The sequence below is a fragment of the Dermacentor variabilis genome, chromosome 1 (assembly GCF_050947875.1).
Source record: "Dermacentor variabilis isolate Ectoservices chromosome 1, ASM5094787v1, whole genome shotgun sequence".
NCBI classification, from domain to species: Eukaryota; Metazoa; Arthropoda; class Arachnida; order Ixodida; family Ixodidae; genus Dermacentor; species Dermacentor variabilis.
Genome location: NC_134568.1, coordinates 15,691,776 through 15,700,636, shown reverse-complemented (window position 1 = coordinate 15,700,636; position 8,861 = coordinate 15,691,776).

Here is an 8,861-nt window from a genome sequence, read left to right as displayed (position 1 = left end):
CTGCCTTTCTCATTTTCCCGAAACTTCCGACGGAACGCCTCCGCAGACAGCCGGTACTTTTTTAGCAGACTCGATTTTACTTTGTCGAAATCCTCTGCTTCCTCTCTATCCAAGCGAGCGACTACGTCGGCCGCCTCGCCGGGTAACAAAGTGAGCAAGCGCTGTGGCCACGTTTCCCGAGAGAACCCCTGCTTCTCGCACGTTCGCTCAAAGTTAACCAGGAACAAACCAATGTCCTCTCCAAGCTTAAACGGCCGCATCAGGTTTGTTATTTTGAACAATACGCGTTCTCCTGCACCGTGTGCCTGACTTCCATTACGAGCGCGTTCCATCTCTACCTCAAGACGCTTCATTTCCAAAGCGTGTTGACGGTCACGCTCTTGTTGCTCTCGCTCTTTCTGTTCTTTACGTTCACGCTCTTCTTTTTCTTTTGCAGTCTCCCTCTCTTCAATGGTCTCAAGGCATTCCGACAGCTCGTCATCCTCAGCCTCTAACTCAAGAATAGCCTTTAGCAGTTCAGGTTTTCTTAGTTTGTCTGAGACATCCAGACCCAACTCTCTTGCAAGCTCCAACAATTTCGGTTTGCGCAACGACTTCAAATCCATGGCTGCTCTGAATGCTGCTTTCTCTACTGCTTACTATTGTCTTGCCGCAAACTAACCCGGCAGCAACGACAACCACAATTACCAGCTCTGTTTCTGACACTAACAAAAAGCCTGGCAAAGCTCAGAAGAAGAAAGTCCCGCACTCACCAAACCTCGCAGGCAGGAATTCCGCGCAGTCCTTCCGCTGCAGGCAACCAGTCATCACACAGGGCTCGTTGCACTGCTCCCGGATCGTCGATGAGCTGCTCAGCATACAGTCAACTGCATCTCTTCGCTGCTGGCCTCCGTTGTCGCGATCTCACCGCTGGCAGACAGTTGTTTGAAGTCGGAGGCGATCTCACCGCTGCCAACCAGATGTTTTGATCGGACCGCTGGTACGATCTGTTGGGAACTCGGCGCTGACGCCCGTGGTTGTACCTGGGTCGCAAGCCCCAAGGGTAGCGTTGGCCTGGCGGCCTGGGGTACAACTGGAAGTATCCGAAGGTCCCGGCAAAGCATGAGTCGACTGGTAACAACAAAACAACTTGTTTATTTTAACATTGCAAAGAGTTGGCGGTCAGGTTGACCGAAGTAGAGAGACGGGAGAGCACTTTACTCAACAGAAGAAATCGGAGCCCTCCTTTTTGGCGTCCGGGGGCAGCTGTTTTTATACTCTCGCAGTTGAGGGCAAGAAGGAACCCCTCAAAAGACGAGCACGTGAATGTACAATGGGCTAATGGTGACGCACACTGTCGTAGCGATGCCGTAGCACCATGTCGAGCACGATCTCGTAGCACCCTGTCGAGCACGATCTCGTAGCACCCTGTTGTAGCGCTGCCGGTCGGGCACAATGACTGTAATGAGAGGATGATCCCTGCTTTGGCATCGCCTGTTTCGGGCACAATGACTGGAATGAGAGGATGATCCCTGCTTTGGCATCGCCTGTTTCGGGCACAATGACTGGAATGAGAGGATGATCCCTGCTTTGGCATCGCCTGTTTCGGGCACAATGACTGGAATGAGAGGGTGATCCTTTGCGGTCGCATCGCCGCAGTCGCGCCTGGAAACACCTGCCGATGAGTGTTGCGGCGACGACGATCGGGCCAAAATGTCTGCCGCCCCGCCGCAGTCGCGCCGGCAAAACCACGTGTCGCAGGCGAAACGCAACACCGTCTAGAAAAGGGACGAGGACGCGCCAAGAAAACTACGTAAGAAAATGCCCGCATTGTATTTTTTTGTGTTGAAGCGACTAGGATACTAGTTTCTTTTGTAGTTTTTTTGCTACACGGCTCTTTTATGGATTTTGAATGTGTTTGCTATGAATAGTGTTTGACTTTCCTTTTGCTTCCACTGTTCTTCTAATCTCGATATAAGGACGCACACTTCAGTTCCGACCAATTACTTTCAATGTTTTCAACCTGTAAAAACCTTCTCTCGACGTTGCTTGATAACTAAACAAAACGGGAACACTGTCCTTGGTAAATGGTTACCTGTTCCGCATTACTCTGCCTTTGTTTTTCACTGCTTTCATCCGCTGTGATGGAAACGTCAAGCGACCAGGCATGCACGATTCTGCTCAGTCAACGCATTTTCCTTGACCTCGAACATGCACACCACGCTATTGAGGTTTTCTGCAGGAAGTAGTTCAATTTTTATCGTGAGTTACGAGGACAGCGCTGCAATTACCCCACGCAATACTTGCAAGCAGTTTACAATATTACCAGTGTGTAGAGCTAGACTTGTAGGCATGTGTCATATTGAAGACTTTTCTGTGTGACGCAGCTGGTACACGGACGCAGAGAAAGAACAAAACACCTCCACTGAGCCCTGAATAGTCCGCAATACGACAGCGATCCACGAGATAACTGCACGTTGAGACACCTATGAGATTGTAGAATGTGACCAGGTATATGGGGTCGTCGTGTTGAAATGCGTGTTTTTGTACCTTCTGTGCGTTTAGAACCCAACTGGGCAGCGTCGAATACTTACATGCTTTCTTGTTTACTGAAAACAGAAATTGAGGAAACATTTCTTAGATCGCCCAACGAAGGTACTGACAACGCTTACTCACTTCGGTTAATACAAATGGCTTCAAGCTCTAGAACCTTTGATGCATACAAATAACACCGTAAGAAGCCTGCTATTTCGCCTTGGCTTATACTGTCATTTTCGCTTTAATTTCTTGTACGAAAACCATGTCTGCTTAGCATTTTTAGTATGTCGAAGTATCTTGAAGCTGAGAAATTCTGTGTGCTATGTAAATTGCGTCGTGTATTTGAGCATATAGATTTATGCCCCTGCACACATTCTATGCATATTATATGCACCGTATGCTGCTCTTTGCAGCATCCCCCTATTGCAAAAACCAGCGTCTTCCAGTGTCTTCCAGCGTGAAACCAGCGCGTTTTTTGGCACTGGATCGCACTTGGTACGCTGGTGCGCACTGGTTTGTGCTGTACAGGCGCTGGTTCTCGCTGCAATTCGCTGGTTCGCACACGAAACTGCGCTGGTTGTGTTTGTGCCGCGCTGGTTCCAGTACGCAAGGACGAGCGCTGCTGAATATCAAATGGTTTATACAGTTTCATCGCTTGATACTAGTCTCTTGTCCTAAATAAAGCTATATCTTGGGGTCATAAAACTCTATTCCATGTCGCAGCTTGGAATAAAAGTGCGTGAGCCGCCCTGTTTATTCATGCACATTTGACACTAAAGATCACTTTAGTTTTTTGCTTTTTCCATTTTGACTGGGCGGATAGCTAAATTCTAGAACGAAACCACGCCAACGCAGAAGACGCCGCATTTTTTAGTAGTTCGCACGTATGACTGGGAGTTGTCACCGTTGTCGCAGTGTTGTGGAGTTGACATGAAATGCAGAAGTCGTTCAGACGCGCATGAACGGACCCCGAGTTCGAAGCCTACCGCTGACTGATATTATCGCACCCATAACAAAGCTGAGGTGATTCGTGTGCTTCACTTTCCATATTGTACTAAAAAAAGTTCTGAGGCTAAAATACACACATTTTGGCTTTCGCCAGCTACCCGCGCTGAGATCGGTCCCCACCGAAGCTTAGGCCTAGCGTATGCGCTGAGACCGTCCTCACGCTATCGGCACGTCTAGGCTCAGGAACCAAGAAGTCTAACAAGAATAAATCACTCTATATTTCAGGTTTCGCATCGGTGTTCTTAACTAAACAATTTTTTCATGTCTATAGCGATGACCAAGAAGTGACGCGATAGCACAAGAAGCGATGATCACCGATGTGACGCGTCATAAACACAGGTATATGTGCTGTCGCCAAAGGCTCCCAGCACTAGCCTGCGCTTCTCTGACGAATATATATGCCTAGAAAGACGTGTTGACTGAAAGACATCACTGAACTAAGAAAACGTTGCATATCTTGCGCGTGAAGAACAAGAAACAGCTATCGAAATCCGCAGTAACAGCCCATACAGCGTCCAGGTCGGCGGTTCATTTAGGACTTCCTTCGAAGTTAAAGTACCAATCACAAGTGAAAACCGGTGTTGTGGCACTTCCGAACATGCTACTGAATACGGACAGCAAATTTTTCTTTGTAGTAGAGGCGTGAGTTTTAGTTGCTGGGCGATAGCGCATCTACCATGTCTGTACGAGGCGTATCTTTGCGAAACTTAAACTGTTCCTCGATTTTGACATGGCAAATTATCCGTTCCTGTTCCATTGTATCGATTAATGTTTCAAGAAGGGCCTGGGCAAGACGTACTTAAAAAGGTTAAAAATATGTGGATACCAACAAACGTTAAACATTTTTCTTCAAGCTTCACACGGGAACCTTGCCTGTTAAAACGTGGTTGGAGGAAAGAGGGATCTATGTGCCATGGGGAAGCAGATGCTTTTTGTGGAACAAAGATGAAACAATATAACATGTTTTCATTGATTGTAATAATGCTATATTCTTTCGGGATATATTAGAGAATTTTAAAGATAGACCTACCCATCAATCCACATGGCATTCGTTTTTTACCACCTGAACGTGATTTTGAATAGATGGATGTTATCTTTTACTTGGGCTGCACGCAGTATGGCGTAGTCTGTTATCATATAGACATTCTGATGTTAAAGGCCGATCTTTATATGAATATTTTGTGGAAATTGTTGTGAAAGTACGTGAAGTGTACAAGAAGAATGACTGTGATGAAGCTGTGGTTTCCACGCTTGATACTTTAACACATATAAAACGAGTGTGATCTATGATCACAAACTCTTTTGAGGCTTGTAGCCAAGCTGGTAATAAAAAGAAACAAAGAATGCTGGCGTGGCGTAGCGGTAAAGTACCGGGCTTCGGATCTGCAGGTCGGACAATCAAATCCTGGTCGGAGAACTTTTTTTTATTGCACTAAAACGCTCTTTGTTGCTTTCTCTATTAAAAAAATATATGCGGTGTCCAAGCACCATGTATTTAACGCGCCAGAGCTGTTTTTCGCAACAGTAGCCAGCGCATCCCAGTACGCCGCGCCTGCCCAGCGCCCCAGCATCCAGCGTGCTGCACTGGGCCCATAATCCGGCACACTGGACACTGGGCACTGGGTTTTGCAATAGGGCCGAGGAGAGGTACAGTCGGGTAGCACTGAGTCGCTTTTAATTTCGTTTACTTTACAGTCGTATTTGGCACTTATTGCAATCGGCATGCTTTATTAGCCTGCACCTTACAAATCGTCTGTCAAAATAAAACTTCTCTTATTCCTGTTTTCCGTCTCACTAACTCCATGTAGTGCAGATTGTGTCGTGGTAGCCAACCCCAAGGACACATCCACGGCCTGCAACAACTGGTCGTGCGACACCGACTTAATGGGAGCATCACGGACGGGTTAGTAGCTCACAGTCAGCAACCGCTTCTTTCTCTGGAACAAGCCGCCGGCTCATGTTGGATGACACGAGCAGTATAAGGCGCTATGCTTCGCTGCAGAGCTTCGCTTCGTACTACAGAGTTAGTTTGCAGTCATTTTATGTAGAGTGTCTCGGAGAATTGCGCCAACTTCTTCGTATCGTGAAGGTGTTTCTATCCTCCTTCACTGGTCGATCTTGGAAATGGTACGCTAATGTAAGCCAATCCCAAAAGTCTGTGAGCCGTGCAATTTGTCTGCGCAGCAAACAAACAAACAAAAACAGAAACGAAGTAAAAAAATTGAAAGAATTAAGCCCTTTCACGCTTCTCTTGATCTCCCGAAGAGTGACGCGATAGTGCCGTGCGCACTGATTCGCCTCATTATCACCCCTAACTCGTTCAGGACGACATCATTAATCGGCGCCCACTAGCAGTTTAACTTTTCCATAAACAGCACTATAAGGCGAGTCATCTGTAAAATTTCATGTGAAATCAGAAAACCCCTTTCTCGATACAGGGCGAGAACGGCAAGATTAAGCCCATTGTGTGCGCCATTGATAGCTGCCATCCAGAGTACAGTGACGAACGACCGCTTGTCTGAAGACAGTAGTCGTGTGGGCGGAAAACATTCTACGAGCCCGTGCGCTTTCGCCATTCCCCATACGACATACAGAAATTTCGCGTTAAAACTAGGCCGGAAATGCAGAATTCTATATATAGGAGATAGCAAGCACTATAGGCCGCCCTGGTAAACACCAGTCACCTTCAGTTCTCCCTAGTCGGAAGGGGATTGAGAACGTGAGCATGCGTTAAAACGAGGCTAATATATGTCTAGCAATGTAAATATGTACATCTGTCTGGTTGTCTTAGCGTGGATCGTTGGGTTTCTTCGATGTTGGGCATGTTGGTTATTGATTGGAAAACGGACACAGTCCAAAAAATGAAAGACATGAGAGAGCGACACGCACACAGCTCTGACTTGCAACTGTTTATTCATTAAGCCACGAAGGAAAAAAATTTGTTGGGTGCTCCCATGAGCAATGTGTGAACGACTGGCAAAAATAACCCGGAAAATCATTTGCAATGCTAACATGATGATTGCCATGTACCTACGGAGCACACGGAATGCTTGTCATTGAAGCCCTTCCAAGATACGCTATTTCCCGAGATGAAAGTGCAATCGAAGGAGACCTGACGCACGAGCTATCAAGCTTCCTATTGAAATCTGCTTCAATTATTTCACGGGCCAGCGGTGAACTATGTTTTGCTTCGCTTTTTTCCAAGTAAGGCTTACACTGGTCACAGCAATGTCTCTCTACCATGTTGTACACATTGTTATGGTGCTCCCTGAGACGATCATTTAAGCACCTTCCTGTCTGTCCCACGTACTTTTTTCCACAAGAGAGAGGAATCACATACACCACGCCAGTGATGGAAGACAGTAAACCCTTCCTGTGTTTCACAGTACAATGGCCACGCGTGGTTTCTGGAGCAAATTTGCGAAGCTTTGCCAGTTTTTCCGGGCCGGAAAAAGACACCGCAACACGAGCACCTTGCCTTATTCTCGACAGTTTGTGGCATACATCTTGTACATACGGAAGTACTGCATCTTTCGTTTTCCACTGACGGATGTGCTCGATCGGCTTCGCCATGCTTGATTTGCTTAAAAAGCTTTTCCGCGACAGCTGATACTAAAGCCTTCGTGTATCCGGCAGACAAGCGGTCAACCTGATCATTTAGACATTTTTGCATAGGATGCGCACATGACCTTCTGAGGGTACTGACGGGGCACACATTAACAATTCCGCTTTTGACTAATTTTGAATATGCTCACTGGAAAGAGAGAAGCGGTTTCCCGCTCCTTGGTTCGAACGACTAGCACAAATGTCTACTGGACATGCACAGCCAGACGTCCAAAAACCTTAAACAGTTATTTTCGCGTAGCACATGCGTCAGCTCTAACGGATGCGGTTTTTTTAATACATTTAATACTTTTCATGCAGCCTGCTCAAACACCTTCTCCGGACATTCAATGACAACTAAAAAAGCGTCTACATATCTGCACACTTTTGCATCCAGGGTCATATCAAGAAAAGTTTGAATAATGCGGTCTTTATGTGCGAGGTAAATATCACTGAGGAGACGAAAATGTCACTATGACATTGGGGGCGGCACACAACATGAAAAAGGGCCCGTTGTTCTAGAAATGAAGCGACTTAGCGTGGAAGCTTGGGCTCGTTGGTGATTGATTGGAAAACGGGCACAGCGCAAAAAAAGAAACAAGGACACGATTATGTGTTCCACAAACTGAAGAGGGTAGGTCAACGTGCTGGTGTTGCGGTGACTTCTTCTGCTCCGGAAAAACAAGCAAAGCTTTGCAAGTTTGCATCACATGCCAGGCGTGGCCATTGTACTGTGAAACACAGGAAGTGCCCGGTATCACTGGCGTGGTGTATGTGATTCCTCCCTCTTGTGGGAAAAAGTACGTGGGACAGACAGGAAGGTGATTAAATGTTCGTCTCAGGGAGCACAATAACAATGCGCACAACACGGTACAGGGCCATCTGGGTATTCATTGCCGTGACCACGGGTGTAAGCCCTACTTCGAAAAAAGCGAAGAGCTGGCTAAACCTAGTTCACAGCTGACACGTGGAATCAATGAAGCAGATTTCATTACGAAGTTTAATAGCTGGTGCGTCAGTTCTCCATCAATTGCACTTTAATCTCGGGAAATAGCGTACCTTGACAGGGTTTCAGTGGCAAGCATGTCGTGTGCTCTGTAGGTACGTGGAAATCATTATCGGCATTGCAAATGATGTTCCAGGTTTTTTTGCCGGTCATTCCCATATTGCGCATGGTAGCACCCCATATATTTATTCCTTGATGACTTCATGAATAAACCGCTCTAAGTCAGCGTTGTGTGCATGTCGTTCTCTAGTGTCCTTGTCTTTTTTGCGCTTTGTCCGTTTTCCAGTGCTTTTCGTACTCCTCACGCTAGTATAAACAATGCATGCTACATCAGCATAACCCCCACGCACATTATAACGCATAACGCATTCCGCACCACGCTGACCGCGATATAATGCCACGCATATCTTAGACAGTTACCTTTCAGGGAGCTTGCGCTTCTTTGTTGTATTGGGTCGACAGATGTTTCAACAGTGTACAGGGCTCACCAACTGAAACATGATACTCGGAGCTTGTGGCTTTCATCACCTTTTACGTCACCGGTGGGCGCTGGAGACGCTGAATGCCTGCATTTCTAAATCGCATGAAAGCCAGAGCCCTTGTGATGCATTGACTGCTTTTTGCCTCCCCCCCCCCCCCGCAGTGGTCCAACTATCGCGTTTCAATTGCTGAATAGTGTACGTGTGATTAGTGGTTAGAGTACTTTTAGGATGTCCACAAACAGAAT